General features: G+C 45.0%; 19 non-coding genes across 19 annotated transcripts; 12 read left to right on the top strand and 7 right to left on the bottom strand.

Moving 5' to 3' along the window:
• The first annotated feature begins 665 nt into the window (after positions 1–665).
• LOC144765092 (U6 spliceosomal RNA) lies at positions 666–772 on the top strand. Its single transcript, XR_013597106.1, has one exon. It is a non-coding gene; the product is annotated as a U6 spliceosomal RNA (small nuclear RNA).
• A 1,020-nt stretch (positions 773–1,792) lies between these two features.
• TRNAH-AUG (transfer RNA histidin (anticodon AUG)) lies at positions 1,793–1,865 on the bottom strand. The gene has a single exon. It is a non-coding gene; the product is annotated as a tRNA-His (tRNA).
• A 714-nt stretch (positions 1,866–2,579) lies between these two features.
• LOC144765091 (U6 spliceosomal RNA) lies at positions 2,580–2,686 on the top strand. Its single transcript, XR_013597105.1, has one exon. It is a non-coding gene; the product is annotated as a U6 spliceosomal RNA (small nuclear RNA).
• A 1,807-nt stretch (positions 2,687–4,493) lies between these two features.
• LOC144765025 (U6 spliceosomal RNA) lies at positions 4,494–4,600 on the top strand. The gene has a single exon (XR_013597043.1). It is a non-coding gene; the product is annotated as a U6 spliceosomal RNA (small nuclear RNA).
• Positions 4,601–5,609: 1,009 nt separating this feature from the next.
• TRNAR-ACG (transfer RNA arginine (anticodon ACG)) lies at positions 5,610–5,682 on the bottom strand. The gene has a single exon. It is a non-coding gene; the product is annotated as a tRNA-Arg (tRNA).
• Positions 5,683–6,396: 714 nt separating this feature from the next.
• Positions 6,397–6,503, top strand: LOC144765088 (U6 spliceosomal RNA). Its single transcript, XR_013597103.1, has one exon. It is a non-coding gene; the product is annotated as a U6 spliceosomal RNA (small nuclear RNA).
• A 1,020-nt stretch (positions 6,504–7,523) lies between these two features.
• TRNAH-AUG (transfer RNA histidin (anticodon AUG)) lies at positions 7,524–7,596 on the bottom strand. Its single transcript has one exon. It is a non-coding gene; the product is annotated as a tRNA-His (tRNA).
• Positions 7,597–8,310: 714 nt separating this feature from the next.
• On the top strand, positions 8,311–8,417 carry LOC144765087 (U6 spliceosomal RNA). The gene has a single exon (XR_013597102.1). It is a non-coding gene; the product is annotated as a U6 spliceosomal RNA (small nuclear RNA).
• A 1,807-nt stretch (positions 8,418–10,224) lies between these two features.
• On the top strand, positions 10,225–10,331 carry LOC144765024 (U6 spliceosomal RNA). Its single transcript, XR_013597042.1, has one exon. It is a non-coding gene; the product is annotated as a U6 spliceosomal RNA (small nuclear RNA).
• Positions 10,332–11,340: 1,009 nt separating this feature from the next.
• TRNAR-ACG (transfer RNA arginine (anticodon ACG)) lies at positions 11,341–11,413 on the bottom strand. Its single transcript has one exon. It is a non-coding gene; the product is annotated as a tRNA-Arg (tRNA).
• A 714-nt stretch (positions 11,414–12,127) lies between these two features.
• LOC144765086 (U6 spliceosomal RNA) lies at positions 12,128–12,234 on the top strand. The gene has a single exon (XR_013597101.1). It is a non-coding gene; the product is annotated as a U6 spliceosomal RNA (small nuclear RNA).
• A 1,020-nt stretch (positions 12,235–13,254) lies between these two features.
• Positions 13,255–13,327, bottom strand: TRNAH-AUG (transfer RNA histidin (anticodon AUG)). Its single transcript has one exon. It is a non-coding gene; the product is annotated as a tRNA-His (tRNA).
• Positions 13,328–14,041: 714 nt separating this feature from the next.
• LOC144765085 (U6 spliceosomal RNA) lies at positions 14,042–14,148 on the top strand. The gene has a single exon (XR_013597100.1). It is a non-coding gene; the product is annotated as a U6 spliceosomal RNA (small nuclear RNA).
• A 1,807-nt stretch (positions 14,149–15,955) lies between these two features.
• On the top strand, positions 15,956–16,062 carry LOC144765023 (U6 spliceosomal RNA). Its single transcript, XR_013597041.1, has one exon. It is a non-coding gene; the product is annotated as a U6 spliceosomal RNA (small nuclear RNA).
• Positions 16,063–17,071: 1,009 nt separating this feature from the next.
• TRNAR-ACG (transfer RNA arginine (anticodon ACG)) lies at positions 17,072–17,144 on the bottom strand. Its single transcript has one exon. It is a non-coding gene; the product is annotated as a tRNA-Arg (tRNA).
• A 714-nt stretch (positions 17,145–17,858) lies between these two features.
• Positions 17,859–17,965, top strand: LOC144765084 (U6 spliceosomal RNA). Its single transcript, XR_013597099.1, has one exon. It is a non-coding gene; the product is annotated as a U6 spliceosomal RNA (small nuclear RNA).
• Positions 17,966–18,985: 1,020 nt separating this feature from the next.
• TRNAH-AUG (transfer RNA histidin (anticodon AUG)) lies at positions 18,986–19,058 on the bottom strand. Its single transcript has one exon. It is a non-coding gene; the product is annotated as a tRNA-His (tRNA).
• A 716-nt stretch (positions 19,059–19,774) lies between these two features.
• Positions 19,775–19,881, top strand: LOC144765118 (U6 spliceosomal RNA). The gene has a single exon (XR_013597131.1). It is a non-coding gene; the product is annotated as a U6 spliceosomal RNA (small nuclear RNA).
• A 1,796-nt stretch (positions 19,882–21,677) lies between these two features.
• Positions 21,678–21,784, top strand: LOC144765072 (U6 spliceosomal RNA). The gene has a single exon (XR_013597088.1). It is a non-coding gene; the product is annotated as a U6 spliceosomal RNA (small nuclear RNA).
• The last annotated feature ends 602 nt before the right edge of the window (positions 21,785–22,386 follow it).

The following is a 22,386-nucleotide window of genomic DNA, read 5'->3' as shown; positions in this document are numbered from 1 at the left end:
GTGTGTGTGTGTGAAGGCACAAGGAAACCCATCTGACCTGCTGAAAGTCTGTTCTGTGAGGGTTTCCTAAGTTGTACAAAGGACTTTAGGAGAAGGAAGGACCTAAAATCTAGGCGAAATGGTCCTAGATCCAAGGAAATCTTTTAGATCAGGCTCAGTTTCTTAAATAGTCTGCATTAACATAATCAGTTCCCGGTCTGTGTGGGGCTGAGCTTGTGAACTCCTTAGTAATTAGGCGGATACAACAAAAAGGGGTTTAATATTACAATACAGGTTAAAATTCAGACACCTTGTCGTAGGCTCACCTTGTCCGGGGACCCAGGCATGCTGCCTTTCCACTCTCAGAGCACTTCACCTAACCTACTGTGCAGCTGTTTCACCTTTAATATCACTCTTCCACAGGCAGCGTGATGTCACAATGCTCCTTGTCTGTAGCCCAAACAATGAGCCTTTGCAACCCTGACATAATCTACATACTTACGGTGTGTGAAGTCTTGGACCACAAATGCAGAGAAGAATAATAGATTGCTACTCTTCAGACATTTTTGCCCATTGGTTCAGATTTGAATGCTTACTGGCCATCTGAGCATCTCTGCCAGGCCACCCTATGTCTAGAGACTGTAGATTTAGAGAGTTTATAAACATTGTCAGTTCATCAATAAAGTGTGCTTGCTTTGGCAGCACATATACTAAAATTGGAACGATACAGAGAAGATTAGCATGGCCCCTGCGCAAGGATGACACGCAAATTCGTGAAGCGTTCCATATTTTAAACAGTTTTTAGGAGAGAAATCTTTTTTGTTTTCAGGACTAATTAAAATAATAAAGCAGGTTCCAGTCCTGTGTCATGTAATATGTATTTTTCAATTAGTGTCTCCTCAACATTTTTTATGTATTTGCCTTGCAGTAAAAAAGGTACGCTCTATGTCCAGCTGCATTTAGCAAGGAAGCCTGCAGGACTTCTGGGACTTTTCTTTCTCTTTTTCAGCCTCCCTGTCATTATTCTTCACCACCCCTAAATCTATACTGCTACCAGTGATGAGTTGCTTTGTGGGAAGCAGGACAAAGAGAAGGGCAGGGCCTATGCAAATGATGGCCTCAGGAATGTCTGGGAGTCCCTTTCAGCAGTACTGTTAAAATCTGCCTTGCAACCAGATTGGTCGGTTAAGCTGAAAAACACCATGCCAGATTGGGCACCAGGTCTCTAGGCGCTTGGAAGACATATTGGGTCTACATCCCTCAGTTTCTGAGCTCCAAGAAATGTTCACCCTCCACCCTAATAGAGAGGTCTTGGCCGATCGTGGCCGATCGTGGCTGAGAGGGGAAAAAGGTAGCAGGGCAAGATGCTCATGGTTCTGCTTTAATAATGGACCAACTTCCTCTCTCTCCTTAGCTGTGCTTCTGCCTGGCTACTGGGGCTACCAGTTGTAGGCCTGCAGCCCACAAGGAGCTGGTTTGTCCCTCTCACACATGTAAATGGGTAAGCATTCGATTGCACACACCTGCCTGCGTCCACAGACCCTTGCACACACACTTTTGTCAACAAGCTTTTTTTGTAGTTAAGAGAATCAGGGACCCATGTTGAAATGCAAAAGCAGCACACCACGTGACGGCCATCACATAGAGTCCAGCAGCAAATGGGAAACGTTTAACTAGCCGTGGTCCTATTACTGCAGCTCTACCGTGGAACATCTGCTGGATGAGTCCTCCTGGAGAATATTGAACCTACAACAAGTCTGAGGTAAATAAGAATTCCACAGGAATATAATGAAACAGGGACCTACAACTCTTACGAGCCAGATAGGAGTCGAACCTACAATCTTCTGATCCATGGTCAGACGCGTTATCCATTGCGCCACTGGCCCTATGTAGACATACCCATCCTTTTGTCCTTAAGAGGGCTAGAAAGTGTGTGTGTGTGTGTGTGAAGGCACAAGGAAACCCATCTGACCTGCTGAAAGTCTGTTCTGTGAGGGTTTCCTAAGTTGTACAAAGGACTTTAGGAGAAGGAAGGACCTAAAATCTAGGCGAAATGGTCCTAGATCCAAGGAAATCTTTTAGATCAGGCTCAGTTTCTTAAATAGTCTGCATTAACATAATCAGTTCCCGGTCTGTGTGGGGCTGAGCTTGTGAACTCCTTAGTAATTAGGCGGATACAACAAAAAGGGGTTTAATATTACAATACAGGTTAAAATTCAGACACCTTGTCGTAGGCTCACCTTGTCCGGGGACCCAGGCATGCTGCCTTTCCACTCTCAGAGCACTTCACCTAACCTACTGTGCAGCTGTTTCACCTTTAATATCACTCTTCCACAGGCAGCGTGATGTCACAATGCTCCTTGTCTGTAGCCCAAACAATGAGCCTTTGCAACCCTGACATAATCTACATACTTACGGTGTGTGAAGTCTTGGACCACAAATGCAGAGAAGAATAATAGATTGCTACTCTTCAGACATTTTTGCCCATTGGTTCAGATTTGAATGCTTACTGGCCATCTGAGCATCTCTGCCAGGCCACCCTATGTCTAGAGACTGTAGATTTAGAGAGTTTATAAACATTGTCAGTTCATCAATAAAGTGTGCTTGCTTTGGCAGCACATATACTAAAATTGGAACGATACAGAGAAGATTAGCATGGCCCCTGCGCAAGGATGACACGCAAATTCGTGAAGCGTTCCATATTTTAAACAGTTTTTAGGAGAGAAATCTTTTTTGTTTTCAGGACTAATTAAAATAATAAAGCAGGTTCCAGTCCTGTGTCATGTAATATGTATTTTTCAATTAGTCTCTCCTCAACATTTTTAATGTATTTGCCTTGCAGTAAAAAAGGTGCGCTCTATGTCCAGCTGCATTTAGCAAGGAAGCCTGCAGGACTTCTGGGACTTTTCTTTCTCTTTTTCAGCCTCCCTGTCATTATTCTTCACCACCCCTAAATCTATACTGCTACCAGTGATGAGTTGCTTTGTGGGAAGCAGGACAAAGAGAAGGGCAGGGCCTATGCAAATGATGGCCTCAGGAATGTCTGGGAGTCCCTTTCAGCAGTACTGTTAAAATCTGCCTTGCAACCAGATTGGTCGGTTAAGCTGAAAAACACCATGCCAGATTGGGCACCAGGTCTCTAGGCGCTTGGAAGACATATTGGGTCTACATCCCTCAGTTTCTGAGCTCCAAGAAATGTTCACCCTCCACCCTAATAGAGAGGTCTTGGCCGATCGTGGCCGATCGTGGCTGAGAGGGGAAAAAGGTAGCAGGGCAAGATGCTCATGGTTCTGCTTTAATAATGGACCAACTTCCTCTCTCTCCTTAGCTGTGCTTCTGCCTGGCTACTGGGGCTACCAGTTGTAGGCCTGCAGCCCACAAGGAGCTGGTTTGTCCCTCTCACACATGTAAATGGGTAAGCATTCGATTGCACACACCTGCCTGCGTCCACAGACCCTTGCACACACACTTTTGTCAACAAGCTTTTTTTGTAGTTAAGAGAATCAGGGACCCATGTTGAAATACAAAAGCAGCACACCACGTGACGGCCATCACATAGAGTCCAGCAGCAAATGGGAAACGTTTAACTAGCCGTGGTCCTATTACTGCAGCTCTACCGTGGAACATCTGCTGGATGAGTCCTCCTGGAGAATATTGAACCTACAACAAGTCTGAGGTAAATAAGAATTCCACAGGAATATAATGAAACAGGGACCTACAACTCTTACGAGCCAGATAGGAGTCAAACCTACAATCTTCTGATCCATGATCAGACGCGTTATCCATTGCGCCACTGGCCCTATGTAGACATACCCATCCTTTTGTCCTTAAGAGGGCTAGAAAGTGTGTGTGTGTGTGTGTGAAGGCACAAGGAAACCCATCTGACCTGCTGAAAGTCTGTTCTGTGAGGGTTTCCTAAGTTGTACAAAGGACTTTGGGAGAAGGAAGGACCTAAAATCTAGGCGAAATGGTCCTAGATCCAAGGAAATCTTTTAGATCAGGCTCAGTTTCTTAAATAGTCTGCATTAACATAATCAGTTCCCGGTCTGTGTGGGGCTGAGCTTGTGAACTCCTTAGTAATTAGGCGGATACAACAAAAAGGGGTTTAATATTACAATACAGGTTAAAATTCAGACACCTTGTCGTAGGCTCACCTTGTCCGGGGACCCAGGCATGCTGCCTTTCCACTCTCAGAGCACTTCACCTAACCTACTGTGCAGCTGTTTCACCTTTAATATCACTGTTCCACAGGCAGCGTGATGTCACAATGCTCCTTGTCTGTAGCCCAAACCATGAGCCTTTGCAACCCTGACATAATCTACATACTTACGGTGTGTGAAGTCTTGGACCACAAATGCAGAGAAGAATAATAGATTGCTACTCTTCAGACATTTTTGCCCATTGGTTCAGATTTGAATGCTTACTGGCCATCTGAGCATCTCTGCCAGGCCACCCTATGTCTAGAGACTGTAGATTTAGAGAGTTTATAAACATTGTCAGTTCATCAATAAAGTGTGCTTGCTTTGGCAGCACATATACTAAAATTGGAACGATACAGAGAAGATTAGCATGGCCCCTGCACAAGGATGACACGCAAATTCGTGAAGCGTTCCATATTTTAAACAGTTTTTAGGAGAGAAATCTTTTTTGTTTTCAGGACTAATTAAAATAATAAAGCAGGTTCCAGTCCTGTGTCATGTAATATGTATTTTTCAATTAGTCTCTCCTCAACATTTTTAATGTATTTGCCTTGCAGTAAAAAAGGTGCGCTCTATGTCCTGCTGCATTTAGCAAGGAAGCCTGCAGGACTTCTGGGACTTTTCTTTCTCTTTTTCAGCCTCCCTGTCATTATTCTTCACCACCCCTAAATCTATACTGCTACCAGTGATGAGTTGCTTTGTGGGAAGCAGGACAAAGAGAAGGGCAGGGCCTATGCAAATGATGGCCTCAGGGATGTCTGGGAGTCCCTTTCAGCAGTACTGTTAAAATCTGCCTTGCAACCAGATTGGTCGGTTAAGCTGAAAAACACCATGCCAGATTGGGCACCAGGTCTCTAGGCGCTTGGAAGACATATTGGGTCTACATCCCTCAGTTTCTGAGCTCCAAGAAATGTTCACCCTCCACCCTAATAGAGAGGTCTTGGCCGATCGTGGCCGAGAGGGGCTGAGAGGGGAAAAAGGTAGCAGGGCAAGATGCTCATGGTTCTGCTTTAATAATGGACCAACTTCCTCTCTCTCCTTAGCTGTGCTTCTGCCTGGCTACTGGGGCTACCAGTTGTAAGCCTGCAGCCCACAAGGAGCTGGTTTGTCCCTCTCACACATGTAAATGGGTAAGCATTCAGTTGCACACACCTCCCTGCGTCCACAGACCCTTGCACACACACTTTTGTCAACAAGCTTTTTTTGTAGTTAAGAGAATCAGGGACCCATGTTGAAATACAAAAGCAGCACACCACGTGACGGCCATCACATAGAGTCCAGCAGCAAATGGGAAACGTTTAACTAGCCGTGGTCCTATTACTGCAGCTCTACCGTAGAACATCTGCTGGATGAGTCCTCCTGGAGAATATTGAACCTACAACAAGTCTGAGGTAAATAGGAATATAATGAAACAGGGACCTACAACTCTTCCGAGCCAGATAGGAGTCGAACCTACAATCTTCTGATCCGTAGTCAGACACGTTATCCGTTGCGCCACTGGCCCTATGTAGACATGCCCATCCTTTTGTCCTTAAGAGGGCTAGAAAGTGTGTGTGTGTGTGTGTGAAGGCACAAGGAAACCCATCTGACCTCCTGAAAGTCTGTTCTGTGAGGGTTTCCTAAGTTGTACAAAGGACTTTAGGAGAAGGAAGGACCTAAAATCTAGGCGAAATGGTCCTAGATCCAAGGAAATCTTTTAGATCAGGCTCAGTTTCTTAAATAGTCTGCATTAACATAATCAGTTCCCGGTCTTTGTGGGGCTGAGCTTGTGAACTCCTTAGTAATTAGGCGGATACAACAAAAAGGGGTTTAATATTACAATACAGGTTAAAATTCAGACACCTTGTCGTAGGCTCACCTTGTCCGGGGACCCAGGCATGCTGCCTTTCCACTCTCAGAGCACTTTACCTAACCTACTGTGCGGCTGTTTCACCTTTAATATCACTGTTCCACAGGCAGCGTGATGTCACAATGCTCCTTGTCTGTAGCCCAAACCATGATCCTTTGCAACCCTGACATAATCTACATACTTACGGTGTGTGAAGTCTTGGACCACAAATGCAGAGAAGAATAATAGATTGCTACTCTTCAGACATTTTTGCCCATTGGTTCAGATTTGAATGCTTACTGGCCATCTGAGCATCTCTGCCAGGCCACCCTATGTCTAGAGACTGTAGATTTAGAGAGTTTATAAACATTGTCAGTTCATCAATAAAGTGTGCTTGCTTTGGCAGCACATATACTAAAATTGGAACGATACAGAGAAGATTAGCATGGCCCCTGCGCAAGGATGACACGCAAATTCGTGAAGCGTTCCATATTTTAAACAGTTTTTAGGAGAGAAATCTTTTTTGTTTTCAGGACTAATTAAAATAATAAAGCAGGTTCCAGTCCTGTGTCATGTAATATGTATTTTTCAATTAGTCTCTCCTCAACATTTTTAATGTATTTGCCTTGCAGTAAAAAAGGTGCGCTCTATGTCCAGCTGCATTTAGCAAGGAAGCCTGCAGGACTTCTGGGACTTTTCTTTCTCTTTTTCAGCCTCCCTGTCATTATTCTTCACCACCCCTAAATCTATACTGCTACCAGTGATGAGTTGCTTTGTGGGAAGCAGGACAAAGAGAAGGGCAGGGCCTATGCAAATGATGGCCTCAGGAATGTCTGGGAGTCCCTTTCAGCAGTACTGTTAAAATCTGCCTTGCAACCAGATTGGTCGGTTAAGCTGAAAAACACCATGCCAGATTGGGCACCAGGTCTCTAGGCGCTTGGAAGACATATTGGGTCTACATCCCTCAGTTTCTGAGCTCCAAGAAATGTTCACCCTCCACCCTAATAGAGAGGTCTTGGCCGATCGTGGCCGATCGTGGCTGAGAGGGGAAAAAGGTAGCAGGGCAAGATGCTCATGGTTCTGCTTTAATAATGGACCAACTTCCTCTCTCTCCTTAGCTGTGCTTCTGCCTGGCTACTGGGGCTACCAGTTGTAGGCCTGCAGCCCACAAGGAGCTGGTTTGTCCCTCTCACACATGTAAATGGGTAAGCATTCGATTGCACACACCTGCCTGCGTCCACAGACCCTTGCACACACACTTTTGTCAACAAGCTTTTTTTGTAGTTAAGAGAATCAGGGACCCATGTTGAAATACAAAAGCAGCACACCACGTGACGGCCATCACATAGAGTCCAGCAGCAAATGGGAAACGTTTAACTAGCCGTGGTCCTATTACTGCAGCTCTACCGTGGAACATCTGCTGGATGAGTCCTCCTGGAGAATATTGAACCTACAACAAGTCTGAGGTAAATAAGAATTCCACAGGAATATAATGAAACAGGGACCTACAACTCTTACGAGCCAGATAGGAGTCGAACCTACAATCTTCTGATCCATGGTCAGACGCGTTATCCATTGCGCCACTGGCCCTATGTAGACATACCCATCCTTTTGTCCTTAAGAGGGCTAGAAAGTGTGTGTGTGTGTGTGTGAAGGCACAAGGAAACCCATCTGACCTGCTGAAAGTCTGTTCTGTGAGGGTTTCCTAAGTTGTACAAAGGACTTTAGGAGAAGGAAGGACCTAAAATCTAGGCGAAATGGTCCTAGATTCAAGGAAATCTTTTAGATCAGGCTCAGTTTCTTAAATAGTCTGCATTAACATAATCAGTTCCCGGTCTGTGTGGGGCTGAGCTTGTGAACTCCTTAGTAATTAGGCGGATACAACAAAAAGGGGTTTAATATTACAATACAGGTTAAAATTCAGACACCTTGTCGTAGGCTCACCTTGTCCGGGGACCCAGGCATGCTGCCTTTCCACTCTCAGAGCACTTCACCTAACCTACTGTGCAGCTGTTTCACCTTTAATATCACTCTTCCACAGGCAGCGTGATGTCACAATGCTCCTTGTCTGTAGCCCAAACAATGAGCCTTTGCAACCCTGACATAATCTACATACTTACGGTGTGTGAAGTCTTGGACCACAAATGCAGAGAAGAATAATAGATTGCTACTCTTCAGACATTTTTGCCCATTGGTTCAGATTTGAATGCTTACTGGCCATCTGAGCATCTCTGCCAGGCCACCCTATGTCTAGAGACTGTAGATTTAGAGAGTTTATAAACATTGTCAGTTCATCAATAAAGTGTGCTTGCTTTGGCAGCACATATACTAAAATTGGAACGATACAGAGAAGATTAGCATGGCCCCTGCGCAAGGATGACACGCAAATTCGTGAAGCGTTCCATATTTTAAACAGTTTTTAGGAGAGAAATCTTTTTTGTTTTCAGGACTAATTAAAATAATAAAGCAGGTTCCAGTCCTGTGTCATGTAATATGTATTTTTCAATTAGTCTCTCCTCAACATTTTTAATGTATTTGCCTTGCAGTAAAAAAGGTGCGCTCTATGTCCAGCTGCATTTAGCAAGGAAGCCTGCAGGACTTCTGGGACTTTTCTTTCTCTTTTTCAGCCTCCTTGTCATTATTCTTCACCACCCCTAAATCTATACTGCTACCAGTGATGAGTTGCTTTGTGGGAAGCAGGACAAAGAGAAGGGCAGGGCCTATGCAAATGATGGCCTCAGGAATGTCTGGGAGTCCCTTTCAGCAGTACTGTTAAAATCTGCCTTGCAACCAGATTGGTCGGTTAAGCTGAAAAACACCATGCCAGATTGGGCACCAGGTCTCTAGGCGCTTGGAAGACATATTGGGTCTACATCCCTCAGTTTCTGAGCTCCAAGAAATGTTCACCCTCCACCCTAATAGAGAGGTCTTGGCCGATCGTGGCCGATCGTGGCTGAGAGGGGAAAAAGGTAGCAGGGCAAGATGCTCATGGTTCTGCTTTAATAATGGACCAACTTCCTCTCTCTCCTTAGCTGTGCTTCTGCCTGGCTACTGGGGCTACCAGTTGTAGGCCTGCAGCCCACAAGGAGCTGGTTTGTCCCTCTCACACATGTAAATGGGTAAGCATTCGATTGCACACACCTGCCTGCGTCCACAGACCCTTGCACACACACTTTTGTCAACAAGCTTTTTTTGTAGTTAAGAGAATCAGGGACCCATGTTGAAATACAAAAGCAGCACACCACGTGACGGCCATCACATAGAGTCCAGCAGCAAATGGGAAACGTTTAACTAGCCGTGGTCCTATTACTGCAGCTCTACCGTGGAACATCTGCTGGATGAGTCCTCCTGGAGAATATTGAACCTACAACAAGTCTGAGGTAAATAAGAATTCCACAGGAATATAATGAAACAGGGACCTACAACTCTTACGAGCCAGATAGGAGTCAAACCTACAATCTTCTGATCCATGATCAGACGCGTTATCCATTGCGCCACTGGCCCTATGTAGACATACCCATCCTTTTGTCCTTAAGAGGGCTAGAAAGTGTGTGTGTGTGTGTGTGAAGGCACAAGGAAACCCATCTGACCTGCTGAAAGTCTGTTCTGTGAGGGTTTCCTAAGTTGTACAAAGGACTTTAGGAGAAGGAAGGACCTAAAATCTAGGCGAAATGGTCCTAGATCCAAGGAAATCTTTTAGATCAGGCTCAGTTTCTTAAATAGTCTGCATTAACATAATCAGTTCCCGGTCTGTGTGGGGCTGAGCTTGTGAACTCCTTAGTAATTAGGCGGATACAACAAAAAGGGGTTTAATATTACAATACAGGTTAAAATTCAGACACCTTGTCGTAGGCTCACCTTGTCCGGGGACCCAGGCATGCTGCCTTTCCACTCTCAGAGCACTTCACCTAACCTACTGTGCAGCTGTTTCACCTTTAATATCACTGTTCCACAGGCAGCGTGATGTCACAATGCTCCTTGTCTGTAGCCCAAACCATGAGCCTTTGCAACCCTGACATAATCTACATACTTACGGTGTGTGAAGTCTTGGACCACAAATGCAGAGAAGAATAATAGATTGCTACTCTTCAGACATTTTTGCCCATTGGTTCAGATTTGAATGCTTACTGGCCATCTGAGCATCTCTGCCAGGCCACCCTATGTCTAGAGACTGTAGATTTAGAGAGTTTATAAACATTGTCAGTTCATCAATAAAGTGTGCTTGCTTTGGCAGCACATATACTAAAATTGGAACGATACAGAGAAGATTAGCATGGCCCCTGCACAAGGATGACACGCAAATTCGTGAAGCGTTCCATATTTTAAACAGTTTTTAGGAGAGAAATCTTTTTTGTTTTCAGGACTAATTAAAATAATAAAGCAGGTTCCAGTCCTGTGTCATGTAATATGTATTTTTCAATTAGTCTCTCCTCAACATTTTTAATGTATTTGCCTTGCAGTAAAAAAGGTGCGCTCTATGTCCTGCTGCATTTAGCAAGGAAGCCTGCAGGACTTCTGGGACTTTTCTTTCTCTTTTTCAGCCTCCCTGTCATTATTCTTCACCACCCCTAAATCTATACTGCTACCAGTGATGAGTTGCTTTGTGGGAAGCAGGACAAAGAGAAGGGCAGGGCCTATGCAAATGATGGCCTCAGGGATGTCTGGGAGTCCCTTTCAGCAGTACTGTTAAAATCTGCCTTGCAACCAGATTGGTCGGTTAAGCTGAAAAACACCATGCCAGATTGGGCACCAGGTCTCTAGGCGCTTGGAAGACATATTGGGTCTACATCCCTCAGTTTCTGAGCTCCAAGAAATGTTCACCCTCCACCCTAATAGAGAGGTCTTGGCCGATCGTGGCCGAGAGGGGCTGAGAGGGGAAAAAGGTAGCAGGGCAAGATGCTCATGGTTCTGCTTTAATAATGGACCAACTTCCTCTCTCTCCTTAGCTGTGCTTCTGCCTGGCTACTGGGGCTACCAGTTGTAAGCCTGCAGCCCACAAGGAGCTGGTTTGTCCCTCTCACACATGTAAATGGGTAAGCATTCAGTTGCACACACCTCCCTGCGTCCACAGACCCTTGCACACACACTTTTGTCAACAAGCTTTTTTTGTAGTTAAGAGAATCAGGGACCCATGTTGAAATACAAAAGCAGCACACCACGTGACGGCCATCACATAGAGTCCAGCAGCAAATGGGAAACGTTTAACTAGCCGTGGTCCTATTACTGCAGCTCTACCGTAGAACATCTGCTGGATGAGTCCTCCTGGAGAATATTGAACCTACAACAAGTCTGAGGTAAATAGGAATATAATGAAACAGGGACCTACAACTCTTCCGAGCCAGATAGGAGTCGAACCTACAATCTTCTGATCCGTAGTCAGACGCGTTATCCGTTGCGCCACTGGCCCTATGTAGACATGCCCATCCTTTTGTCCTTAAGAGGGCTAGAAAGTGTGTGTGTGTGTGTGTGAAGGCACAAGGAAACCCATCTGACCTCCTGAAAGTCTGTTCTGTGAGGGTTTCCTAAGTTGTACAAAGGACTTTAGGAGAAGGAAGGACCTAAAATCTAGGCGAAATGGTCCTAGATCCAAGGAAATCTTTTAGATCAGGCTCAGTTTCTTAAATAGTCTGCATTAACATAATCAGTTCCCGGTCTTTGTGGGGCTGAGCTTGTGAACTCCTTAGTAATTAGGCGGATACAACAAAAAGGGGTTTAATATTACAATACAGGTTAAAATTCAGACACCTTGTCGTAGGCTCACCTTGTCCGGGGACCCAGGCATGCTGCCTTTCCACTCTCAGAGCACTTTACCTAACCTACTGTGCGGCTGTTTCACCTTTAATATCACTGTTCCACAGGCAGCGTGATGTCACAATGCTCCTTGTCTGTAGCCCAAACCATGATCCTTTGCAACCCTGACATAATCTACATACTTACGGTGTGTGAAGTCTTGGACCACAAATGCAGAGAAGAATAATAGATTGCTACTCTTCAGACATTTTTGCCCATTGGTTCAGATTTGAATGCTTACTGGCCATCTGAGCATCTCTGCCAGGCCACCCTATGTCTAGAGACTGTAGATTTAGAGAGTTTATAAACATTGTCAGTTCATCAATAAAGTGTGCTTGCTTTGGCAGCACATATACTAAAATTGGAACGATACAGAGAAGATTAGCATGGCCCCTGCGCAAGGATGACACGCAAATTCGTGAAGCGTTCCATATTTTAAACAGTTTTTAGGAGAGAAATCTTTTTTGTTTTCAGGACTAATTAAAATAATAAAGCAGGTTCCAGTCCTGTGTCATGTAATATGTATTTTTCAATTAGTCTCTCCTCAACATTTTTAATGTATTTGCCTTGCAGTAAAAAAGGTGCGCTCTATGTCCAGCTGCATTTAGCAAGGAAGCCTGCAGGACTTCTGGGACTTTTCTTTCTCTTTTTCAGCCTCCCTGTCATTATTCTTCACCACCCCTAAATCTATACTGCTACCAGTGATGAGTTGCTTTGTGGGAAGCAGGACAAAGAGAAGGGCAGGGCCTATGCAAATGATGGCCTCAGGAATGTCTGGGAGTCCCTTTCAGCAGTACTGTTAAAATCTGCCTTGCAACCAGATTGGTCGGTTAAGCTGAAAAACACCATGCCAGATTGGGCACCAGGTCTCTAGGCGCTTGGAAGACATATTGGGTCTACATCCCTCAGTTTCTGAGCTCCAAGAAATGTTCACCCTCCACCCTAATAGAGAGGTCTTGGCCGATCGTGGCCGATCGTGGCTGAGAGGGGAAAAAGGTAGCAGGGCAAGATGCTCATGGTTCTGCTTTAATAATGGACCAACTTCCTCTCTCTCCTTAGCTGTGCTTCTGCCTGGCTACTGGGGCTACCAGTTGTAGGCCTGCAGCCCACAAGGAGCTGGTTTGTCCCTCTCACACATGTAAATGGGTAAGCATTCGATTGCACACACCTGCCTGCGTCCACAGACCCTTGCACACACACTTTTGTCAACAAGCTTTTTTTGTAGTTAAGAGAATCAGGGACCCATGTTGAAATACAAAAGCAGCACACCACGTGACGGCCATCACATAGAGTCCAGCAGCAAATGGGAAACGTTTAACTAGCCGTGGTCCTATTACTGCAGCTCTACCGTGGAACATCTGCTGGATGAGTCCTCCTGGAGAATATTGAACCTACAACAAGTCTGAGGTAAATAAGAATTCCACAGGAATATAATGAAACAGGGACCTACAACTCTTACGAGCCAGATAGGAGTCGAACCTACAATCTTCTGATCCATGGTCAGACGCGTTATCCATTGCGCCACTGGCCCTATGTAGACATACCCATCCTTTTGTCCTTAAGAGGGCTAGAAAGTGTGTGTGTGTGTGTGTGAAGGCACAAGGAAACCCATCTGACCTGCTGAAAGTCTGTTCTGTGAGGGTTTCCTAAGTTGTACAAAGGACTTTAGGAGAAGGAAGGACCTAAAATCTAGGCGAAATGGTCCTAGATTCAAGGAAATCTTTTAGATCAGGCTCAGTTTCTTAAATAGTCTGCATTAACATAATCAGTTCCCGGTCTGTGTGGGGCTGAGCTTGTGAACTCCTTAGTAATTAGGCGGATACAACAAAAAGGGGTTTAATATTACAATACAGGTTAAAATTCAGACACCTTGTCGTAGGCTCACCTTGTCCGGGGACCCAGGCATGCTGCCTTTCCACTCTCAGAGCACTTCACCTAACCTACTGTGCAGCTGTTTCACCTTTAATATCACTCTTCCACAGGCAGCGTGATGTCACAATGCTCCTTGTCTGTAGCCCAAACAATGAGCCTTTGCAACCCTGACATAATCTACATACTTACGGTGTGTGAAGTCTTGGACCACAAATGCAGAGAAGAATAATAGATTGCTACTCTTCAGACATTTTTGCCCATTGGTTCAGATTTGAATGCTTACTGGCCATCTGAGCATCTCTGCCAGGCCACCCTATGTCTAGAGACTGTAGATTTAGAGAGTTTATAAACATTGTCAGTTCATCAATAAAGTGTGCTTGCTTTGGCAGCACATATACTAAAATTGGAACGATACAGAGAAGATTAGCATGGCCCCTGCGCAAGGATGACACGCAAATTCGTGAAGCGTTCCATATTTTAAACAGTTTTTAGGAGAGAAATCTTTTTTGTTTTCAGGACTAATTAAAATAATAAAGCAGGTTCCAGTCCTGTGTCATGTAATATGTATTTTTCAATTAGTCTCTCCTCAACATTTTTAATGTATTTGCCTTGCAGTAAAAAAGGTGCGCTCTATGTCCAGCTGCATTTAGCAAGGAAGCCTGCAGGACTTCTGGGACTTTTCTTTCTCTTTTTCAGCCTCCCTGTCATTATTCTTCACCACCCCTAAATCTATACTGCTACCAGTGATGAGTTGCTTTGTGGGAAGCAGGACAAAGAGAAGGGCAGGGCCTATGCAAATGATGGCCTCAGGAATGTCTGGGAGTCCCTTTCAGCAGTACTGTTAAAATCTGCCTTGCAACCAGATTGGTCGGTTAAGCTGAAAAACACCATGCCAGATTGGGCACCAGGTCTCTAGGCGCTTGGAAGACATATTGGGTCTACATCCCTCAGTTTCTGAGCTCCAAGAAATGTTCACCCTCCACCCTAATAGAGAGGTCTTGGCCGATCGTGGCCGATCGTGGCTGAGAGGGGAAAAAGGTAGCAGGGCAAGATGCTCATGGTTCTGCTTTAATAATGGACCAACTTCCTCTCTCTCCTTAGCTGTGCTTCTGCCTGGCTACTGGGGCTACCAGTTGTAGGCCTGCAGCCCACAAGGAGCTGGTTTGTCCCTCTCACACATGTAAATGGGTAAGCATTCGATTGCACACACCTGCCTGCGTCCACAGACCCTTGCACACACACTTTTGTCAACAAGCTTTTTTTGTAGTTAAGAGAATCAGGGACCCATGTTGAAATACAAAAGCAGCACACCACGTGACGGCCATCACATAGAGTCCAGCAGCAAATGGGAAACGTTTAACTAGCCGTGGTCCTATTACTGCAGCTCTACCGTGGAACATCTGCTGGATGAGTCCTCCTGGAGAATATTGAACCTACAACAAGTCTGAGGTAAATAAGAATTCCACAGGAATATAATGAAACAGGGACCTACAACTCTTACGAGCCAGATAGGAGTCAAACCTACAATCTTCTGATCCATGATCAGACGCGTTATCCATTGCGCCACTGGCCCTATGTAGACATACCCATCCTTTTGTCCTTAAGAGGGCTAGAAAGTGTGTGTGTGTGTGTGTGAAGGCACAAGGAAACCCATCTGACCTGCTGAAAGTCTGTTCTGTGAGGGTTTCCTAAGTTGTACAAAGGACTTTAGGAGAAGGAAGGACCTAAAATCTAGGCGAAATGGTCCTAGATCCAAGGAAATCTTTTAGATCAGGCTCAGTTTCTTAAATAGTCTGCATTAACATAATCAGTTCCCGGTCTGTGTGGGGCTGAGCTTGTGAACTCCTTAGTAATTAGGCGGATACAACAAAAAGGGGTTTAATATTACAATACAGGTTAAAATTCAGACACCTTGTCGTAGGCTCACCTTGTCCGGGGACCCAGGCATGCTGCCTTTCCACTCTCAGAGCACTTCACCTAACCTACTGTGCAGCTGTTTCACCTTTAATATCACTGTTCCACAGGCAGCGTGATGTCACAATGCTCCTTGTCTGTAGCCCAAACCATGAGCCTTTGCAACCCTGACATAATCTACATACTTACGGTGTGTGAAGTCTTGGACCACAAATGCAGAGAAGAATAATAGATTGCTACTCTTCAGACATTTTTGCCCATTGGTTCAGATTTGAATGCTTACTGGCCATCTGAGCATCTCTGCCAGGCCACCCTATGTCTAGAGACTGTAGATTTAGAGAGTTTATAAACATTGTCAGTTCATCAATAAAGTGTGCTTGCTTTGGCAGCACATATACTAAAATTGGAACGATACAGAGAAGATTAGCATGGCCCCTGCACAAGGATGACACGCAAATTCGTGAAGCGTTCCATATTTTAAACAGTTTTTAGGAGAGAAATCTTTTTTGTTTTCAGGACTAATTAAAATAATAAAGCAGGTTCCAGTCCTGTGTCATGTAATATGTATTTTTCAATTAGTCTCTCCTCAACATTTTTAATGTATTTGCCTTGCAGTAAAAAAGGTGCGCTCTATGTCCTGCTGCATTTAGCAAGGAAGCCTGCAGGACTTCTGGGACTTTTCTTTCTCTTTTTCAGCCTCCCTGTCATTATTCTTCACCACCCCTAAATCTATACTGCTACCAGTGATGAGTTGCTTTGTGGGAAGCAGGACAAAGAGAAGGGCAGGGCCTATGCAAATGATGGCCTCAGGGATGTCTGGGAGTCCCTTTCAGCAGTACTGTTAAAATCTGCCTTGCAACCAGATTGGTCGGTTAAGCTGAAAAACACCATGCCAGATTGGGCACCAGGTCTCTAGGCGCTTGGAAGACATATTGGGTCTACATCCCTCAGTTTCTGAGCTCCAAGAAATGTTCACCCTCCACCCTAATAGAGAGGTCTTGGCCGATCGTGGCCGAGAGGGGCTGAGAGGGGAAAAAGGTAGCAGGGCAAGATGCTCATGGTTCTGCTTTAATAATGGACCAACTTCCTCTCTCTCCTTAGCTGTGCTTCTGCCTGGCTACTGGGGCTACCAGTTGTAAGCCTGCAGCCCACAAGGAGCTGGTTTGTCCCTCTCACACATGTAAATGGGTAAGCATTCAGTTGCACACACCTCCCTGCGTCCACAGACCCTTGCACACACACTTTTGTCAACAAGCTTTTTTTGTAGTTAAGAGAATCAGGGACCCATGTTGAAATACAAAAGCAGCACACCACGTGACGGCCATCACATAGAGTCCAGCAGCAAATGGGAAACGTTTAACTAGCCGTGGTCCTATTACTGCAGCTCTACCGTAGAACATCTGCTGGATGAGTCCTCCTGGAGAATATTGAACCTACAACAAGTCTGAGGTAAATAGGAATATAATGAAACAGGGACCTACAACTCTTCCGAGCCAGATAGGAGTCGAACCTACAATCTTCTGATCCGTAGTCAGACGCGTTATCCGTTGCGCCACTGGCCCTATGTAGACATGCCCATCCTTTTGTCCTTAAGAGGGCTAGAAAGTGTGTGTGTGTGTGTGTGAAGGCACAAGAAAACCCATCTGACCTCCTGAAAGTCTGTTCTGTGAGGGTTTCCTAAGTTGTACAAAGGACTTTAGGAGAAGGAAGGACCTAAAATCTAGGCGAAATGGTCCTAGATCCAAGGAAATCTTTTAGATCAGGCTCAGTTTCTTAAATAGTCTGCATTAACATAATCAGTTCCCGGTCTTTGTGGGGCTGAGCTTGTGAACTCCTTAGTAATTAGGCGGATACAACAAAAAGGGGTTTAATATTACAATACAGGTTAAAATTCAGACACCTTGTCGTAGGCTCACCTTGTCCGGGGACCCAGGCATGCTGCCTTTCCACTCTCAGAGCACTTTACCTAACCTACTGTGCGGCTGTTTCACCTTTAATATCACTGTTCCACAGGCAGCGTGATGTCACAATGCTCCTTGTCTGTAGCCCAAACCATGAGCCTTTGCAACCCTGACATAATCTACATACTTACGGTGTGTGAAGTCTTGGACCACAAATGCAGAGAAGAATAATAGATTGCTACTCTTCAGACATTTTTGCCCATTGGTTCAGATTTGAATGCTTACTGGCCATCTGAGCATCTCTGCCAGGCCACCCTATGTCTAGAGACTGTAGATTTAGAGAGTTTATAAACATTGTCAGTTCATCAATAAAGTGTGCTTGCTTTGGCAGCACATATACTAAAATTGGAACGATACAGAGAAGATTAGCATGGCCCCTGCGCAAGGATGACACGCAAATTCGTGAAGCGTTCCATATTTTAAACAGTTTTTAGGAGAGAAATCTTTTTTGTTTTCAGGACTAATTAAAATAATAAAGCAGGTTCCAGTCCTGTGTCATGTAATATGTATTTTTCAATTAGTCTCTCCTCAACATTTTTAATGTATTTGCCTTGCAGTAAAAAAGGTGCGCTCTATGTCCAGCTGCATTTAGCAAGGAAGCCTGCAGGACTTCTGGGACTTTTCTTTCTCTTTTTCAGCCTCCCTGTCATTATTCTTCACCACCCCTAAATCTATACTGCTACCAGTGATGAGTTGCTTTGTGGGAAGCAGGACAAAGAGAAGGGCAGGGCCTATGCAAATGATGGCCTCAGGAATGTCTGGGAGTCCCTTTCAGCAGTACTGTTAAAATCTGCCTTGCAACCAGATTGGTCGGTTAAGCTGAAAAACACCATGCCAGATTGGGCACCAGGTCTCTAGGCGCTTGGAAGACATATTGGGTCTACATCCCTCAGTTTCTGAGCTCCAAGAAATGTTCACCCTCCACCCTAATAGAGAGGTCTTGGCCGATCGTGGCCGATCGTGGCTGAGAGGGGAAAAAGGTAGCAGGGCAAGATGCTCATGGTTCTGCTTTAATAATGGACCAACTTCCTCTCTCTCCTTAGCTGTGCTTCTGCCTGGCTACTGGGGCTACCAGTTGTAGGCCTGCAGCCCACAAGGAGCTGGTTTGTCCCTCTCACACATGTAAATGGGTAAGCATTCGATTGCACACACCTGCCTGCGTCCACAGACCCTTGCACACACACTTTTGTCAACAAGCTTTTTTTGTAGTTAAGAGAATCAGGGACCCATGTTGAAATACAAAAGCAGCACACCACGTGACGGCCATCACATAGAGTCCAGCAGCAAATGGGAAACGTTTAACTAGCCGTGGTCCTATTACTGCAGCTCTACCGTGGAACATCTGCTGGATGAGTCCTCCTGGAGAATATTGAACCTACAACAAGTCTGAGGTAAATAAGAATTCCACAGGAATATAATGAAACAGGGACCTACAACTCTTACGAGCCAGATAGGAGTCGAACCTACAATCTTCTGATCCATGGTCAGACGCGTTATCCATTGCGCCACTGGCCCTATGTAGACATACCCATCCTTTTGTCCTTAAGAGGGCTAGAAAGTGTGTGTGTGTGTGTGTGTGAAGGCACAAGGAAACCCATCTGACCTGCTGAAAGTCTGTTCTGTGAGGGTTTCCTAAGTTGTACAAAGGACTTTAGGAGAAGGAAGGACCTAAAATCTAGGCGAAATGGTCCTAGATCCAAGGAAATCTTTTAGATCAGGCTCAGTTTCTTAAATAGTCTGCATTAACATAATCAGTTCCCGGTCTGTGTGGGGCTGAGCTTGTGAACTCCTTAGTAATTAGGCGGATACAACAAAAAGGGGTTTAATATTACAATACAGGTTAAAATTCAGACACCTTGTCGTAGGCTCACCTTGTCCGGGGACCCAGGCATGCTGCCTTTCCACTCTCAGAGCACTTCAACTAACCTACTGTGCAGCTGTTTCACCTTTAATATCACTGTTCCACAGGCAGCGTGATGTCACAATGCTCCTTGTCTGTAGCCCAAACCATGAGCCTTTGCAACCCTGACATAATCTACATACTTACGGTGTGTGAAGTCTTGGACCACAAATGCAGAGAAGAATAATAGATTGCTACTCTTCAGACATTTTTGCCCATTGGTTCAGATTTGAATGCTTACTGGCCATCTGAGCATCTCTGCCAGGCCACCCTATGTCTAGAGACTGTAGATTTAGAGAGTTTATAAACATTGTCAGTTCATCAATAAAGTGTGCTCGCTTTGGCAGCACATATACTAAAATTGGAACGATACAGAGAAGATTAGCATGGCCCCTGCGCAAGGATGACACGCAAATTCATGAAGCGTTCCATATTTTAAACAGTTTTTAGGAGAGAAATCTTTTTTGTTTTCAGGACTAATTAAAATAATAAAGCAGGTTCCAGTCCTGTGTCATGTAATATGTATTTTTCAATTAGTCTCTCCTCAACATTTTTAATGTATTTGCCTTGCAGTAAAAAAGGTGCGCTCTATGTCCAGCTGCATTTAGCAAGGAAGCCTGCAGGACTTCTGGGACTTTTCTTTCTCTTTTTCAGCCTCCCTGTCATTATTCTTCACCACCCCTAAATCTATACTGCTACCAGTGATGAGTTGCTTTGTGGGAAGCAGGACAAAGAGAAGGGCAGGGCCTATGCAAATGATGGCCTCAGGGATGTCTGGGAGTCCCTTTCAGCAGTACTGTTAAAATCTGCCTTGCAACCAGATTGGTCGGTTAAGCTGAAAAACACCATGCCAGATTGGGCACCAGGTCTCTAGGCGCTTGGAAGACATATTGGGTCTACATCCCTCAGTTTCTGAGCTCCAAGAAATGTTCACCCTCCACCCTAATAGAGAGGTCTTGGCCGATCGTGGCCGAGAGGGGCTGAGAGGGGAAAAAGGTAGCAGGGCAAGATGCTCATGGTTCTGCTTTAATAATGGACCAACTTCCTCTCTCTCCTTAGCTGTGCTTCTGCCTGGCTACTGGGGCTACCAGTTGTAAGCCTGCAGCCCACAAGGAGCTGGTTTGTCCCTCTCACACATGTAAATGGGTAAGCATTCAATTGCACACACCTCCCTGCGTCCACAGACCCTTGCACACACACTTTTGTCAACAAGCTTTTTTTGTAGTTAAGAGAATCAGGGACCCATGTTGAAATACAAAAGCAGCACACCACGTGACGGCCATCACATAGAGTCCAGCAGCAAATGGGAAACGTTTAACTAGCCGTGGTCCTATTACTGCAGCTCTACCGTAGAACATCTGCTGGATGAGTCCTCCTGGAGAATATTGAACCTACAACAAGTCTGAGGTAAATAGGAATATAATGAAACAGGGACCTACAACTCTTCCAAGCCAGATAGGAGTCGAACCTACAATCTTCTGATCCGTAGTCAGACGCGTTATCCGTTGCACCACTGGCCCTATGTAGACATGCCCATCCTTTTGTCCTTAAGAGGGCTAGAAAGTGTGTGTGTGTGTGTGTGAAGGCACAAGGAAACCCATCTGACCTCCTGAAAGTCTGTTCTGTGAGGGTTTCCTAAGTTGTACAAAGGACTTTAGGAGAAGGAAGGACCTAAAATCTAGGCGAAATGGTCCTAGATCCAAGGAAATCTTTTAGATCAGGCTCAGTTTCTTAAATAGTCTGCATTAACATAATCAGTTCCCGGTCTTTGTGGGGCTGTGCTTGTGAACTCCTTAGTAATTAGGCGGATACAACAAAAAGGGGTTTAATATTACAATACAGGTTAAAATTCAGACACCTTGTCGTAGGCTCACCTTGTCCGGGGACCCAGGCATGCTGCCTTTCCACTCTCAGAGCACTTCACCTAACCTACTGTGCTGCTGTTTCACCTTTAATATCACTGTTCCACAGGCAGCGTGATGTCACAATGCTCCTTGTCTGTAGCCCAAACCATGAGCCTTTGCAACCCTGACATAATCTACATACTTACGGTGTGTGAAGTCTTGGACCACAAATGCAGAGAAGAATAATAGATTGCTACTCTTCAGACATTTTTGCCCATTGGTTCAGATTTGAATGCTTACTGGCCATCTGAGCATCTTTGCCAGGCCACCCTATGTCTAGAGACTGTAGATTTAGAGAGTTTATAAACATTGTCAGTTCATCAATAAAGTGTGCTCGCTTTGGCAGCACATATACTAAAATTGGAACGATACAGAGAAGATTAGCATGGCCCCTGCGCAAGGATGACACGCAAATTCGTGAAGCATTCCATATTTTAAACAGTTTTTAGGAGAGAAATCTTTTTTGTTTTCAGGACTAATTAAAATAATAAAGCAGGTTCCATTCCTGTGTCATGTAATATGTATTTTTCAATTAGTCTCTCCTCAACATTTTTAATGTATTTGCCTTGCAGTAAAAAAGGTGCGCTCTATGTCCAGCTGCATTTAGCAAGGAAGCCTGCAGGACTTCTGGGACTTTTCTTTCTCTTTTTCAGCCTCCCTGTCATTATTCTTCACCACCCCTAAATCTATACTGCTACCAGTGATGAGTTGCTTTGTGGGAAGCAGGACAAAGAGAAGGGCAGGGCCTATGCAAATGATGGCCTCAGGGATGTCTGGGAGTCCCTTTCAGCAGTACTGTTAAAATCTGCCTTGCAACCAGATTGGTCGGTTAAGCTGAAAAACACCATGCCAGATTGGGCACCAGGTCTCTAGGCGCTTGGAAGACATATTGGGTCTACATCCCTCAGTTTCTGAGGTCCAAGAAATGTTCACCCTCCACCCGAATAGAGAGGTCTTGGCCGATCGTGGCTGAGAGGGGAAAAAGGTAGCAGGGCAAGATGCTCATGGTTCTGCTTTAATAATGGACCAACTTCCTCTC

Source organism: Lissotriton helveticus, chromosome 6 (genome assembly GCF_964261635.1).
Source record: "Lissotriton helveticus chromosome 6, aLisHel1.1, whole genome shotgun sequence".
Taxonomy (NCBI): domain Eukaryota; kingdom Metazoa; phylum Chordata; class Amphibia; order Caudata; family Salamandridae; genus Lissotriton; species Lissotriton helveticus.
This window is presented reverse-complemented; position numbering and strand designations above follow the sequence as displayed.